General features: G+C 40.0%; 1 long non-coding RNA gene across 1 annotated transcript in view; it reads left to right on the top strand.

Moving 5' to 3' along the window:
* Window positions 1-16,115, top strand: part of LOC309500729 — a 51,139-nt gene that overhangs the window by 25,458 nt on the left and 9,566 nt on the right. The gene's annotated exons all lie outside the window — the stretch shown is intronic.

Raw genomic sequence — 16,115 nt, 5'->3', positions numbered from 1 at the left:
TGGGATGCAAATCATATCCTTTTCAATTCAGACGCCTTATATCGAAATGGTAGAAGCAATTTTTCTTTAGATTTTCTTTGAGAATCATTTATTAAATCTGGTCAGCGTTACATGATTGTGTCTGTTCCTTCAACAGGACAGTGCAGGAGTGGACTGGTCACCCCCACGAAAAAAGCAGCGGATGGAAATCAAAGTCAACAGCCAACAGTCAGACCCAGGCAGCTTAGACCAAATTGATGATTTATGTAGCATGTTTGCAAAATGTTGTGTAATTTCAGATATTACCATGCCTGACAACATCTCAGAGAGGCAAAAACCAGTGATCCTTGAGCCTGAGATAGCTATGTCTGTGTGTTGCTAACAGGGAGCACCTGTTATTAGCACAATCTCAGAGAGGAGCACAGAAGCTTCTGTAAGTCCCTTATATCTCTTGTTTTTACTTATTTTAAAATGTATTCAGACAAGTAAACATTGCCTTTAACTGTGCTACTATGTTTTCTGTTCCTTCAACAGGACAGTGCAGAACCCCCACAAAAAAAGCAGCGGATGGAAATCAAAGTCAACAGAACGCCTTCTGTGTGAACACAAACACGACCCGGGATTATGGAAGCATATGGGTAGCAAATTTCAATTTGAAATGTAATATGCAAAATGACAATGCAATATGTAAAATGGCAAAGCATTTCTGTATTTAAATTTAAATTTTCCAACACTATCTCACGACCAATTCGTACGAATTCGTACGAATGATAAAAAGATGGCTAAATCGTACGAATTCGTACGACCTCACTCGTACGAATTTGTACGATTTGTCTAAACCCACGTGATGGGTAGGTTTAGGGGCGGGGTCAGGGATAGGTCATTCGTATGAATTCATACGAATTGGGCAATTCGTAAAATATGTACGATTTTGCAAAAATCGTCGTACGAATTCGTACGAGTGAGGTCGTATGAATTCGTACGAATTAGCCACCTCGTAGAATTTGTACGTTTTCCCGTGAGATCGGGTTGAAATTTTCCCCATCATTTGTGCAACGTTTGGTGCAAAATGAAAATGAAAATTCAATTATAAAATTTACATTTGCCATTTCATACACTAGTTTTAATATGTAAATTGAATACATAATTTAACGCTTTATAAGTTGCAAAATTAAAATTAAAATGTATTACAGAAATCATTAGATATGTTTAACATGTTCAAGCAAAAACTGTGGCAAAACTGTAATTTAAATGTTATTTTTTCTTAATTGCATTTACACTCACAGTTACGACACTTGCGATTGCATTTCCATTAAGTGTCCCGCAATGAATGTAGCAAAATTCAATGTGCAATTTGAAAATGCATTCTGAGCCGATCACGTGCCCGCCCCGCCCTGTCAATCACTGCGTGAAGTTGGCCCCGCCCCCAATCCAATGCAAAACGTCTGCAAACTAGTCCACATTCACCCAAAATAGACTCATATGTTTGTTCTAATTTGCGCCGATAAACGTTTATTTTGTGCTGCTTCGGTTTCTTAAATATTAAAATAATATTTATTGGTCACTCCGGAGCGACTTATAAAATAGGCTACGGTAAGTTATTTATTCTTTTTGTGCAAATGTCCCATAAAGTCCCATCCTTTAAGGATTAATTTATGTCCCATTGACCGGTCCATTGCATTACGAATAAAAGCAGAATCAATAAAGTCAAAAATGTAATGTGCAGGCAGGTGGTTGGAGTGTGTGCACGTTTTTTGACGAGTTTTATAGTCTTGATATTGTTTCTTATTCAAAAGTGGTGAGCACCCACAACCTAAAACCTCTTCCCGCGGCCCTGGTTTCTGTTGCTGTCAGTATTGTTTTTGGAAATTAGGCTACATTCAAATGCAATGGTCTCGTTTCAAAAGCATTGGTCAATATGCTTGCGTCGACTTCACTGTAGCCTATATGTGCCCTGCTTCCTTTCTGTGAGTTCTGACCGAAAAATGGAAAATATCAATTCCGTTTCAGAGTCCCTGTTTCATGTTTGTTAGCCCAGGACATTTTACAAATCCAGACCAAACGATGTTCTACGGCCATGTCCGGAATAAAGAGTAGCCTATCCATGTCACACAGTAAGATTTAGGATTCTGACCATATACCTCGCAGTCACAGACCGTATCAACGTCAGTGAGTGATACTTATTGTATTTCGCCACAGGGTGTCACTGTGGCCTCAACCCTTCGCCTTCGCTTACTCTGAGCTCGATTGCTATGTCTGAGGTAAACCACGCCCTCCTCATTACCCTATGCAGGAAGAAATGTAGGAAGAAATAAATGAAGAAATAAATAAATGTAGAAATACATAAATGTAGAAATAAATAAATGTAAAAATAAATAAATGTAGAAATAAATAAATGTAGAAATGAATAAATGTAGAAATAAATAAAAGAATAAAAAAATTAATATGGAAAAAAATTAATATATACATAAATAAGGAAATAAATGTATAAATAATTATTTATTTTCGTTTTTTGCTTTTCTATGTATATTTATTTATTTTTTCGTTTTTACATTTATTTGTATATTTATTTATGTATTTATTTATTTTTAATATTGGCAGACTTGGCATTCCATACCCCCCCCAACCTGCTCCACATTCACCCAAAATAGTCTCGTTTGTTTGTGCGATAGTTTGTGCCGGTTAAAGATCGTGTGCTGCTTCGTTGTTTAAAATATTAGACACTGAATTATAGACGATGACGTCACCCGCCCTCGACATGCTCCACATTCACCCAAAAAAGGCTAGGTCGATGAATTTGACCCGTCAGATTCCGTGACCATGTTCATATGTATTAATACCTTATCAATATGCTTTATAAAATGGAAAGGGACTCGCATGTATGCCTCATATTTTATGATTATACAGCTGAATAAACAGAGATGGTCACACATCACATTCGTCACTTTATTGAACATTACAGTCAGTTATAAATAAAGAGCGGTCACATTTTTGTGATTTTTAGCTATTAATACCGAATACCAACGGAGCTTTGTGATCTCAGAGTAATAGGCCTATGCATTTGGAAGGAAAAACTATAGGATCTCCAACATTATTGGGTATTACAGTTAATAGTAGGCTAATAATAAAGATAAGCATGTATCAGACAATGATAATATTTTATACAAAACGAAAACATCAACACAGTCCAGCATCAGACAACAGCAGCGCAGCAGAATGTTGACATGGGTGTCGACGCTTGATAGGCAGAACATTCTCCCAGACCCAGACGGTCCAACATCGTACCGGTTCTATCACCTGCAGGCGCGTAATAATCTTCGGGAATACATTTCTTTGTCCACGCTCCACTTAGTGAATTTAACGCTCGTATCAGCTCTGCCGCCGCCCTGTTTCCTTCCAACACCTCAAAATACGCACCATAGCGTGTGTTTACCTGTTGCCGAGCCCCGCCTTCACGCAGTGATTGACAGGGCGGGGCGGGCACGTGATCGGCTCAGAATGCATTTTCAAATTGCACATTGAATTTTGCTACATTCATTGAGGGACACTTAATGGAAATGCAATCGCAAGTGTCGTAACTGTGAGTGTAAATGCAATTAAGAAAAAAATTGCATTTAAATTACAATTTTGCCAGTTTTTGCTTGAACATGTTAAACATATCTAATCATTTCTGTAATACATTTAAATTTAAATTTTGCAACTTATAAAGCGTTAAAATATGTATTCAATTTCCATATTAAAAGTAGTGTATGAAATGGCAAATGTAAATTATATAATTGAATTTTCATTTTGCACCAAACGTTGCACAAATGATGGAAAAAATTTTATTTAAATACAGAAATGCATTGCCATTTTACATATTGCATTGTCATTTTGCATATTACATTTCAAATTGAATATTGCTACCCATAAGCTTCCATACCGGGATTGATGCCGGCATCGATGCCGGGTTGGGGACCTAGTAATATTGCCGTGTTCAGTCCCGGAACGTGCGCTGTGTGAACAAAAGCCGTAATAATGCTGTGTCGTAGTGATGACACTGAAGCCGGGATCGTTCGCTAGCTGTAATGCACAAGTTTATAATCGAATCAGAGAAAAAAATGCACAAGCGTGGTTTCTTGAGAGAGAAATCTCAGCTCATAAGCAAACTTAAGACTCTGCTGAGACAATACATGTCACATCGATGTCACGTGTCTTTACGGGATTTTTACGGGTTGTGTGTGAACGCACTCTCTGATTCCGGAAAATCACTGGCAGTGTGAATGAACCAAAATCAAACGGTCACTTTATCCGTGTATTTTCCGGAATCTCTGTGTGAAAGGGGCTTAAGAAGCAGCCATAAACCTGCCCAGCATTGCACGATTATATCTGTTCTCTCGACAGGACAACGCAGGTCTGTGTCAGGCACCTCCACAAAAACTGTGTGTGGAACTGAGGTGCAACAACCATCCAGCCCCTCAGATAACCACTTCACAACCGAACCCGGGAACTCCGAACAGGCTTCAGTCCAGGTCCCAGCCGATCCGGAAAAGAGCTTTGGTAAGACCCTCCTCCTATCTCTCAATTTTACTAAGATTTAGAAACGAAATACTTTAATAATTTAATCTGGGATGCAAATCATATCCTTTTCAATTCAGACGCCTCATATCAAAATGGTAGAAGCAATTTTTCTTTAGATTTTCTTTGAGAATCATTTATTAAATCTGGTCAGCGTTACATGATTGTGTCTGTTCCTTCAACAGGACAGTGCAGGAGAGGACTGGTCACCCCCACGAAAAAAGCAGCGGATGGAAATCAAAGTCCTCCTATCTCTCAATTTTACTAAGATTTAGAAACTAAATACTTTAATAATTTAATCTGGGATGCAAATCATATCCTTTTCAATTCAGACCAGGGCCGTGCACAGACATTTTGAGGGGCAGTGGCTTAAACCAAAAAATGGGGCACTATAAGGAGTTTGAATGAGGCAGTATCATCTTAATATAGAAAATTAAAAACAACTCTTTTATATGGGCAATAAGATTACAATTAGGATTTAGTGCAAAATCAATTTATGTTGTTATAATTACTCTTCCAATTAAATAATTCAATGTCAATGCCAGTTTAACTGTCTGATGCTCAGTGGGCTCTCACTCTCTGAGCTGCCTCGTCCTATGGAAGTAGTATAGACATTTAATTTAATATTATACAGTTAAAGTATAAATTGAAATGATATACAGGTTACAACAGTTATAAAGTCACACCGGGGTAAAATGCGCATTTGACTTATACCACTCAATGGCACAAATTCTGCTCAGCACTTTTTTTCATAAACGCTTTTGATGATGGACTTGGAAATTTGGCTGATCATTGACTTGATCAAAGTTGATTCTGTGCTAATTTAATCTACTATTTTATATATTTTTTAATGTTTTAGACTTATGTAGCAATTTAAATACAAAGATCTCAAGAATCTTGTTTCTGTATTTTTAAAATGAAAATTATGACAGATAGCCTATATTTATTGAACAAACATTTATTATTTAATTTATCAAAATAACTTAAATTTTTTTATAAACTTTGCTAAAGTGATTGGTTTGAACAAGTATCAACTTAGACATTATTAAAAGCATATTAATTTAGCTTAAGTATTTGTATCAATACTGTGTGTCTTTACCGTGCTGGTTTTACCCCGTGTGTACCTCCTTGCCACCTCATACATTAATACGATTTTTAAACAAACCACCATTCTGATTTATTTTCACACAAAATCTGTTGCTCCATCAATTTTCAAACATATATTGTTCTGCAATCATACACTGGGAGTAGTGAAAATTAGAATTCTTGTTCAATCAAATTATTTAACCTGATCTAATCTAATATAAATAACACTAATAAATAAATCACGAATAAATAAATAACATTTTCTGTTGTCTGCCGATTTTGTAGACAAAAAAACAATGCCTTCACAAAATTAGAAGAACAGAGTGAGAAAGAGCAAAGACAAAGCCTATTCAACATTGCAAAAATTGAATCAAAGTTCTAGAAAGCCAGAGGGTAAATCATGTATAGAATATTTAGCAGACAGTTTTTCACACTTTAAGGGCCGTGCACTGGGGGGTGGCCCGGTGGCTAGAGCCACTGCCCTTCTGCCCTCATCAGCTGAGGTGCCCCTCTCGCCCCCCTCCCTAACCCTCCAGAAGATTCCCATAAAAACGTTCTGTTATCGCTCCGCTAAAGATCCACTGATTCCGCTCATCCGCTCCATGTTTTCCTGCTCGCTCCGCAGCGTCACTCGTAGACAAGCGGACAACCCCAAACTCTGGAATAGTCTTCCTGATACTGTTCGTTGCTCAGACTCGCTCTCCCAGTTTAAAACTAGATTAAAGTCGCAACTCTTCAGCCAGGCATTCATATAATCCTACAGTTCAAACTACAATCCGGCCTCTAGCTCATAAATGCCAGAGGAGAACTGGCCCCCGACTGAGCCTGGGTTCTCCCAAGGTTTTTTTTCTCCATTAGGTCACCTGATGGAGTTTTAGGACACCATTAGGTCACTTGATGGAGTTTTTCGGTTCCTTGCCACTGTTGCCTTTGGCTTGCTCAGTTGGGGATATTTTGGGGATATTTAATTTAATTTTATCAATCAATAAATTCCTCTTGAAACAAACTTTGTTGTATTATTTAAATTTAATACTGTGAAGCTACTTTGATACAATCTGTATTGTGAAAAGCGCTATACAAATAAACTTGACTTGACTTGACTTGACATGTATAGGCAAAGACGAAAGTTGTATGTACAAGCGAACATGTTAGTCAGGAAATTTCATTACTGCTCTGATGATGTGAAAGTGCACTTGTTTCGTGCTTACTGTACCCCTATGTATGCAGCCCCATTATGGGTCAACTACAAAAAGGAGACCATGCGCAAACTGCAGGTAGCATATAATGATTGTCTGAGGATACTGCTGAAGAAGCCCAGGAGCAGCAGTGCAAGTAAGCTTTTTTGTGACTTGAGGCTAAGCTGTTTACAGGCCCTCTTGAGGAACCTAATGTTTAAGTTTATGGGTCGACTTGATGAGTCACAAAACTATATTATAGTAAGGCTCACAAGTCCCAGGTGTAGCTCGGTCCGATATCAATCACATCTAAGCATTGGTATTGAGTGCCTTTTAAGACTTTTGTGAAAAAGGGTGTATTGTATATGTTTATGTAATTGTTTTTTGTTTTGTTTTTTTGTTTTGTTTTTGTTGTTGTTGTTTGTTTTTGTATGGTGTATGTCCTGGGGCCTGTTTCAATAAGGAGGTTCAACCAACTCTGAGTTAAAACTTGAACTCTGAGTTGACTTACCCTGAGATGGGAAACTCTGAGTTTTTGGTTTCAGAACAGCTGAAATTAGTTAGTTCAATCAACTCTGAGTTGACTGACTCTGAGTTAAGCGCGTGCACCACAACTATAAAAAGCCATTATCAATGGAGCGCAGATATTATGAGTCACCATGGCAACAGCGCCAGACAAAAAGAGGTCTTCATATTTCTTCACATTTTAATTACTGTTATACAGTGATGGGTGTAATTAATTACCAAGTAATCTAAATACTGTAATTTAATTAAAGGGATTACTCTTAATTCTTCTGTAATTTAAAGTTAAATCTGATGTAATTGTATTAGACTATAGAACAATTCTGTATAGGCTATTTAACATACATTTTTTAAAGTTATATTTTTAATGTAACCTTCTCCCTCTACACACTTTGGTCAATTCAAGAATAATTCATGCAATTGTATATTGTTTATTTGAAAGCATTAAAAGTGCTGTTTCTTGTCTCTCCTTGTATTGTTCAAGTGTTTAAGGTTGACATGGGATTTAGTAATTAGTAATAAGTAGACCAATCATTTCTAAAGATACTAATTATTACATTAATCTAATTACACTGTTGAAGATGTCATTTGTAGTTAGTAATACAAGTAACTTACCCAACTGTTATAATATCAGAGGTGAAACTGGAAGAACAGTATGTTATTCAACGTAATTTTAATTTTCATGTAGGTGCAATCCTGCAGGTATTAAAAGAACATGGCAGCAGCTGAAATTTAAATATAAAAACATAATTCAGTCAAGTACGGCTTGAGCATATCATGGGTGTAGGCTACCTGACTTTACAAACATGTGACATATTAAAGCATCCAGTGTCTAGCAGTGCAGAAGCATTTTTGGCTGAGGGAATTCCTGGACGGACTTCAGAGCCAGTCCCAAAGATCCAAGGGCCTTCATAAAATGTAAGAGGTTTACATATGTTATTTTTTATACAGGCTATTTTTGATATTTCCATTTATTTTACTTTGGGTTAGGATTTTTGGTAATATCTGTCTTTTGGAGCCTCCTGTCCCAACAGAACCCCAGGCAGTTGTAAGTAGCCTACTCAATACACCAGAAATGATGACAGATAGTGTTATAAAGTGTACTCAACCAACTGCTCATCACATGGGGATAACTAGTTTCTGCTGCCACAGAGAGGCCTACAGAGGTAATGTTAATATTATGTGTCTACACATCAAACAATCTACACATTCACATTTTTTCCACATTTTTATGTGGAGTAGCCTATAGAATCTAAGTTTAAATCTAAGTATAAACGGGTATTCTTATCTCTCCCCGCGCCCCCAGAGAGTGGAAGAACAGCAAGAGGACGGTCCATCAACTTCTGGTGCACAGATGAACAGTTCAGTGATTTCCAGTAAATGCCACAGTTTAATTCTGTAGAATTTGTTTAGAACTACATTATGTAACTCTAATCTACTACTGTGTTTTCAGTTGCCAGTTAAGGAGTTATATAGACTTCATCTTATTTAAAAATGTGAACATTTAAAAAAAGCAATATTTTATTTATTAATAAAAGATTAATTTTATTAATAAAAATGTACTGAAAGAATGACTGAGGTATTTAAACACCACTTCCTCTTTAAAAAAGGGGAGGAGGCCAAAAGAAACTCTGGGTTTACCGAAGAAAACCTGCTCCCGACCAGGTTAGGTTCACAGAGTAAGTTACCATGGTAACTGACTCTGAGTATAAGTTACCTCTCTTTCTGAAACAGGCTTGACTTACTCTGCTTTCTCAGGTTTAACATACCTCCCATTCTGAAACAGAAAACTCAGAGTTTCCCTCATTTCAGGGTTAACAAACTCAGAGTTTTCACTTAACCTCCTTTCTGAAACAGGCCCCTGCTGTTGGGCCTAGAGCCTGTAATAAAGTTTATATATATATAGATACATAGGTTATATCTAGATACATATCTAGGTACATATCTAGATACATATTTAGAGACATAGATATATTATAGCTACATATCTAGATACATAGATTCATATAGATAGATACATAGATAGATATATTTGGATAGATAGATAGATAAAATGGATGCTCGCCAGAAGAGATGCTGTACATCTGTGGTGTGGGAGCATTTCCGTTTAGAAACCCCAAATAAAGTGACTGTGAGATGTGTGTATTGTGATCGGCAGCTAGCCTACTGCAACAATACATCATCCATGATGCGCCATTTGAGGAGAATTTGAAATTTGCGTATTTGCCCAGAACTCATGATCCCCTAACTTACTGGAAAGAGAGAGCAGTAATCTTTCCTCATTTGTATGTCCTTGCTAAAAATATATATTTGCACATCAGCAACAAGAGTCCCTTGTGAAAGGATTTTTTCAAAGGCTGGAGAAATTATCTGTAAAAAAAGAAGTCCTTCCACAGCAGAGAAATTAATATTTTTTAATAAAAATCTCAAAAAAAGTGAGACATTGTGGCTTAATTTCTTTTATTAATATTCATTTTGCAGGACCAAAATAACATTATGCACAGTGAGGAGCCAACAGGGGGGTATTCCAGAAAGCAGGTTATGTGACATACCCGGGTAAGTTTAAGGGTAAGTTAGTGGATAACCTCAACTTTCGGTTCCAAAAACGGAGGTAACTTTCTGGGTATGTATGTAACCATAGGAACTTACTCTCTGAAGATAACCTGCTCGGTAGCAGGTTATGTTCCAGGGTTAGTTTGTTTCAGAAGGTTACTGAGCATGGCGTGCCCTTTTGAAGACGATCCAGTGGATGTGGAAGCACAGATGATACGAAATCTTTTCCGCCGTGAGAGGGTGATCCAACCACGTATCAATGTGTTTTCGTATCCAAATGAATATTTGCGGGAGCGTTACCGTTTTTCAAAAGAATCGTTAATTTATTAAACGAAGATAATGGAGTTAAATATTTAACTCCATTTATTTAACTTTTTTTGCGACGGTGAGTTTTTTGTATACAATAGTCGATGCAGAGCATGTGGGAAAGGCAACTGTGTGTAGGGCTGTTCGTACAGTATGCATTGCACTCAAACGGTTCCTACACACTTTTGTGCAGTTCCCTGGCCATAAACCACTGAGGGTCATTAAAGAGGAATTCCACAGAGTGGCGGGTTTGTCCATTCTATGATATTCTATGAAAGACCATTTTAGTTACATAGCACTATACTTAATCTATTCATACTGTATACAGTGACAGTCACAATAATTTTAAAAGTTTCTAATTATATAACTTTCAATTTCAGGGTTCCCAAATGTAATTGGGTGCATTGATGGAACCCACATTCCCATTAAAGCTCCTTCAGTCAATGAAGGAGACTATGTTAATAGGAAGTCAATCCATAGCATCAATGTGCAGGTGACAATAGATTTTTTGGGTGCTAAATGTTTGGGTGTTTACCATTAAATCACCCTCATTACTGGTCCCCACTAACTAGGTAATATGTGAAGCCCCCCCCCCCCTTCTCTTGATGAAGATGGCCAAGAGGAACCCCCAGTGAACCCAGTAGACCAAAGAGATGGCAGGGTGGTACGAGACATGATTTGCCAAAATCACTTTAATTAAAACCAGTTAACAGTCAAGTGTTGTTCATGGTTTCTTTATTTCCTGTAACAAAAGACATTTGTATTTATTGCTTTAGATTTCATTCAACAAATGACAGATTAATGTTCACACACTGTTTCCCACCTTAAGCTGGTGCTCCAGCAATTCAAGTCTGGCCTTTTTTTTAGGTTAAGCCTTTTCTCCTCCATTTGAAGCTGTATAAGGTCCATCTCCATGTCACTTTTTCTGATTTGCTTTTGAAGGTGGACCTTATATGCTCTTTGGCAGGCAACTAGAAAGACAGAATAATTAAACATGACTGATAAAGTCTGTAATACAAACACAGACCAAATATTTAAATGAGGAAGGAGAACTGCAGAACATTTCTTACAATGCTAAGATTCTGTGTGGAGGTAGATGGACCCTCATCTGTATTAAAATCTCCTGCCATATTCTGTAAAATGACAATGACAATTTATTTATTCTCTTATGCAAAAAAGGGGGAATTCATTCTATGCATCATACCTCTAATGGGCCTCCCCACATTTTCTGTTTCTGTCACAGTAGAAGTGGTCTCTTCATTGTCATCCTACAGTGAAAATAAGGAAGGATGCTTGGTCTAGCAAACAGAAACCTAAAGACAATAATCACTTACAACTGTGACAGAGTGTGGTGTTGCAGGAGGATCCAATAATACAATGTGGCCATCAGCAACTGCAAGATAATTAAACCAATAAGATAATCATGCATATTCAATACTCAATGTATATTCTTAAACAAATACAACTAATAAAGAAGGACATTAGGAACATCTAAGAGTACTAGTAATAAGATTACAGTACACAGCATATGCAGTCAAAGCAGCATGCATACTGCGCAAGTGAATCAATGACTGTAAAATGTATTCAAAATGCCTTTTTAAAATGGTGCTTTATTAAAACACTGACAAAAACAGTGAAAACATAAATAAATCATAAGTATTAATATGATACACCTACATTTTACTAAGCCACTTGTCTTGGTAGCTGAGTCTGACGAACTGCCCCTGGAATCCCATCGACCTCAGGTCGCCCTTTATTAAGGGACAGCGCCAGCTCCTCAGCTGGGGTGAGGGAAGGTGGAGGTCCACCTGTTTTACGGGCCTCAGCCTTCTTTCTATTGGCTACATAGAAAACTAAATTAGGCTACATTAAATACTAAATTACATTGTTGGAGAATGTTTTTGTGTTTCATTTTGACTTAGCTCACACTTCTTCTGGCTCCAGAAGGATTACACCTGATAAAACAAGAGGCCAACATATTACTAGACAATTATGTGCATTACTACTGTCATATTAAGAAATGTATGGAGGCCAACAAGTAAATTCTTGTCTATTTTTACTACATGCCCCAAATAATTTTTTGCGTCACAATGAAAGAGGAAAATAGCCCATTTATAATTTTATAAACTCGTGCATTTACTCTGTCCGTTATTTTTTGCCAAGCCAACTCTCTTTCTTTTGCTGATGCAGCAGTATTGCTTTTTATTTTTTTTTATAATGGGCTTATAGTCTTCATAAGCAAGCATTAAAACCTCCAACTCAGTTTCACCTAAGTAGCCTATGTAGCTCGCTTTTTTTCTCCCTGGGTTTCCATGGTGACTCCTGAAATCGGCGATCCATTGAAAATGTCTTTATGTACTCACCGTGCGCGCGCATTAACTCTGGGTAACCAGTAGGAGGTTGATTAAACTAACTCTTCTCAGGTGTTTTGGAACCGACATACTCATGGTATGCGGGTTTGGGGTAAATCAACCCAGAGGTTATGATTTACCAAATGGTAAGTTAACCAAGCTTTCTGGAATACCCCCCAGACGTGATAAACAATGTCAATTAACTAAACACAAATCTAAAGAAATAATACTTTCCTTACATAAACATAACTATTACCGAATGCTACATTTGGAAAATATAAAATTAAGCATGCTTTGTCGACAGAACCAGTTGCAATCGGTAAAGAATAATTGTGTACCATAACGACTGCAAGAAACAAGCTAAAGTTTGTAGCTTGATAGACGCTACAACTACAACTTCCGCATTTGTCCAGGACTCCACGCAGTAGTGATGTTACATTTGACACTGAAGCTTCAAAGCGCGTATCGAGTACGCAGCGCAATTTCTCATGAAGCTCCGTGCCGGAGCGCGTATTGTTTTCAGAGAAACATCAACGAAAAACGAACCCTCACTTTCTTTTGAGTCATGTGAATGCTTCACTTTGCGTGTTGGAATGTTTGAACCCAGACCACTATACAGGTTTAAAAAAAAAATTTTTTTACATAGCCTATATAAATAAGCCTATAGCCTATGTTACATGATCATATATTCTGACACATAAACAGCATATAAAGCATAAAATAATTAGACCAACATTTACTTGCATCAAGCAACTCTGTTGGTATTTTTATAATTAGCATTAATATAATTGTTACTTTTATTTTATTGCCACACTTTAATGTGTGAATTATATCATCAGAAAAAGCCTCGGTTACGACTGTAACCTCGGTTCCCTGAAGAGGGAACGAGCGTTGCGTCGAAAACTGACGCTATGGGAACGCTTTGCGTGATGACGTCTTGAAGCACATGTAAAATCAGTCCAATGGTGTGGCGGAACGTCAGAGGCGGGTGACGTCACGTACCAGGAAGCTATAAAAGCCGGCCCGAAACAGAAAACGAAAGCTTCGTAAAGTCTGAAGTCGCGCTGACAGGCATGAAGGAGATATGGCAAGGCGACGCAACGCTCGTTCCCTCTTCAGGGAACCGAGGTTACAGTCGTAACTGAGGCGTTCCCTTTCAAGGGAACTCCCGCTGCGTCGAAAACTGACGCTATGGGAACGTCTATACCAACGCCTCCATAGCTACAAATGTCTGTCCTGTGTGTAATCATGTGAGCAGCACTAAGAAGACAAAACATGAGACCCTGGAGTAGAGTCTAAATCCAGAGAGTAGAACCTGACGAAGGTGTGCGGTGAGGACCAGCCTGCCGCATCACAGACGTCCTGTAACGATACTCCTGATATAAGGGCCTTAGAGGCCGCCATACTCCTAGTAGAGAGCGACCGGACAGCCAAAGGAGAAGGCTGTCCAGCCGCCTCATAAGCCAGTGAGATAGTCTCAACCACCCACTTGCTCATCCTTTGCTTAGACACTGGACCTCCCTTGTTAGGGGAGCAAAAGTCACTTTTACGCCACAGGGCAGCTCTGTGGACATACGCGTCTAACGCCCGAACAGGGCAAAGCAAATTATTCGCCTCCTGGTCCGATTTCGAAAGGGAGGAGGACCTCCAAGTGCCACGAGGGAAACGAGATACCAAAGGGTCTTTCCCCACAGACATTCCACCCAAAGGGCTGTGGTAAGCACCTACGGCCGCCACATAAACCTTTAAAGTGGACGGGGTCAGACCTGCAGTGAACCGGTCCTGCAGGAACTCCAGAACTGTACCAATTGGGCAGTTGACTGGATCCAACCGACGGTCACTACACAAAGAGGTGAATACTCTTCAGTTCAGGGCATAAAGTTTCCTCGTGGAGGGAGCTTGGACTGTAGAATGGTCTCCACAACCTCAGTTGAGAGACCTGACTCTATGAGCTGGGCCCCCTCAGAGGCCAAGCCCACAGGTTCCACAGTTCTGGGCGGGGGTGAAATATTGAGCCCCCTGCTTGGGACAGAAGGTCCCTCCTGACGGGTAGCTCCAGAGGATGCCCGTCGAGGAGGGACACAAGATCGGGAAACCATACTCTGCCCGGCCAGCGCGGGGCTATAAAAAGCAGGCAAACCCGGTCCCTGCGAACTCTTTCCAGAACTCCCGGGAGCAGAGCAACTGGGGGAAAGGCGTACAGACGTAGCCTCGGCCACGTCTGTACCATAGCATCCAGTCCCAGAGGAGCTGGATGCGTGAAGGAGAACCAAAGTGGACAGTGAGACGTCTCTCGAGACGCAAACAGATCCACTTATAATTTCCATATCAGCTCCACCACCTCGGGGGTGGAGCCACCATTCCCCGGGCCTCGGCCCCTGTCTCGACAGAGTGTCTGCTCCTATATTCTGGACCCCGGGGATGTAGGCTGCCTTGAGTGACAGCAACTTCCCCTGGGACCACAAGAGGATATGGCATGCCAGCGCAAACCCCCTTGATATTAGGGGCAGTCATGGCCTAGTGGTTAGGGAGTTGGACTGGTAACCCAAAGGTTGCTGGTTCGATTCCAGAGCCAGTGGGAAATGACTGAGGTGCCCTTGAGCAAGGCACCTAACTCCTAATCGCTCCCCGGGCGCCACACAAAGGCTGCCCGCTGCTCTGGGTGTGTGTATCCATGTTTGCAGTGTGTGTGTGTTAACTACTCACTACTCTGCTCCTAATGTGTGTGCATTAACTTGGATGGGTTAAATGCAGAGGTCAAATTCCAAGTATGGGTTACCATACTTGGCTGTCACGTGTCACTTTCACTTTCACTTTCATATAGGCGACTACCGACGTGTTGTCCGTATGTACTACACATGGTGTCCCCTGAGACCTGTGATAAAGCTCCTCAGAGCCCGGAAGACAGCTAACATCTCTAGGCTATAGAATGCCAGGAACGATGATGGTCTTCCCACAGACCTTGAGATGAGCGACCCTCAGGATCGCTCCCCAACCCGTGAGGGAAGCATCCGTCATTAGCAGTTTGCGACGACAAGGAGCTCCCAGCACTGGGCCCTGGGACAGGAACCAAGGTTTCTTCCACATAACCAAGGCACGTAGGCATCACCGCGTGACCTTGATTGTGCGAAATGGGTTGCCCCTCGGGGAAAAACCCTCTGGTCCTGAGCCACCACTGCAGGGGCCTCATGTGCAGCAGTCCAAAAGGTATCCCGTTGGAAGCTGCTGCCATGAGACCCAACAGTCTCTGGAACTGTTTGACAGTGAGTAGCTGGCCTAGCTTTACACTTCTCACAGCTGCCAGGATGGAATCGAAGCGTGGCGATGACAGGCGCGCCTGCATCGACACTGAATCCCAAACCACGCCTAAAAAAGTGGTCCTCTAAAATGGAGAAAGCACACTCTTCTTGGCGTTCAGCCGTAACCCCAACTCTTTCATATGGGCGAGAACAACATCTCGATGTTGAACCGCCATCTAATGCGACTGAGCTAAAATCAACCAATCGTCGATGTAGTTCGTGATGCGAATACCCCGGAGGCGCAGAGGCGCCAGAGCTGCATCCACGCATTTGGTGAAAGTGCGGGG

Source organism: Leuciscus leuciscus (genome assembly GCF_965113295.1).
Source record: "Leuciscus leuciscus genome assembly, chromosome: 6".
Lineage (NCBI taxonomy): Eukaryota > Metazoa > Chordata > Actinopteri > Cypriniformes > Leuciscidae > Leuciscus > Leuciscus leuciscus.
This window is presented reverse-complemented; position numbering and strand designations above follow the sequence as displayed.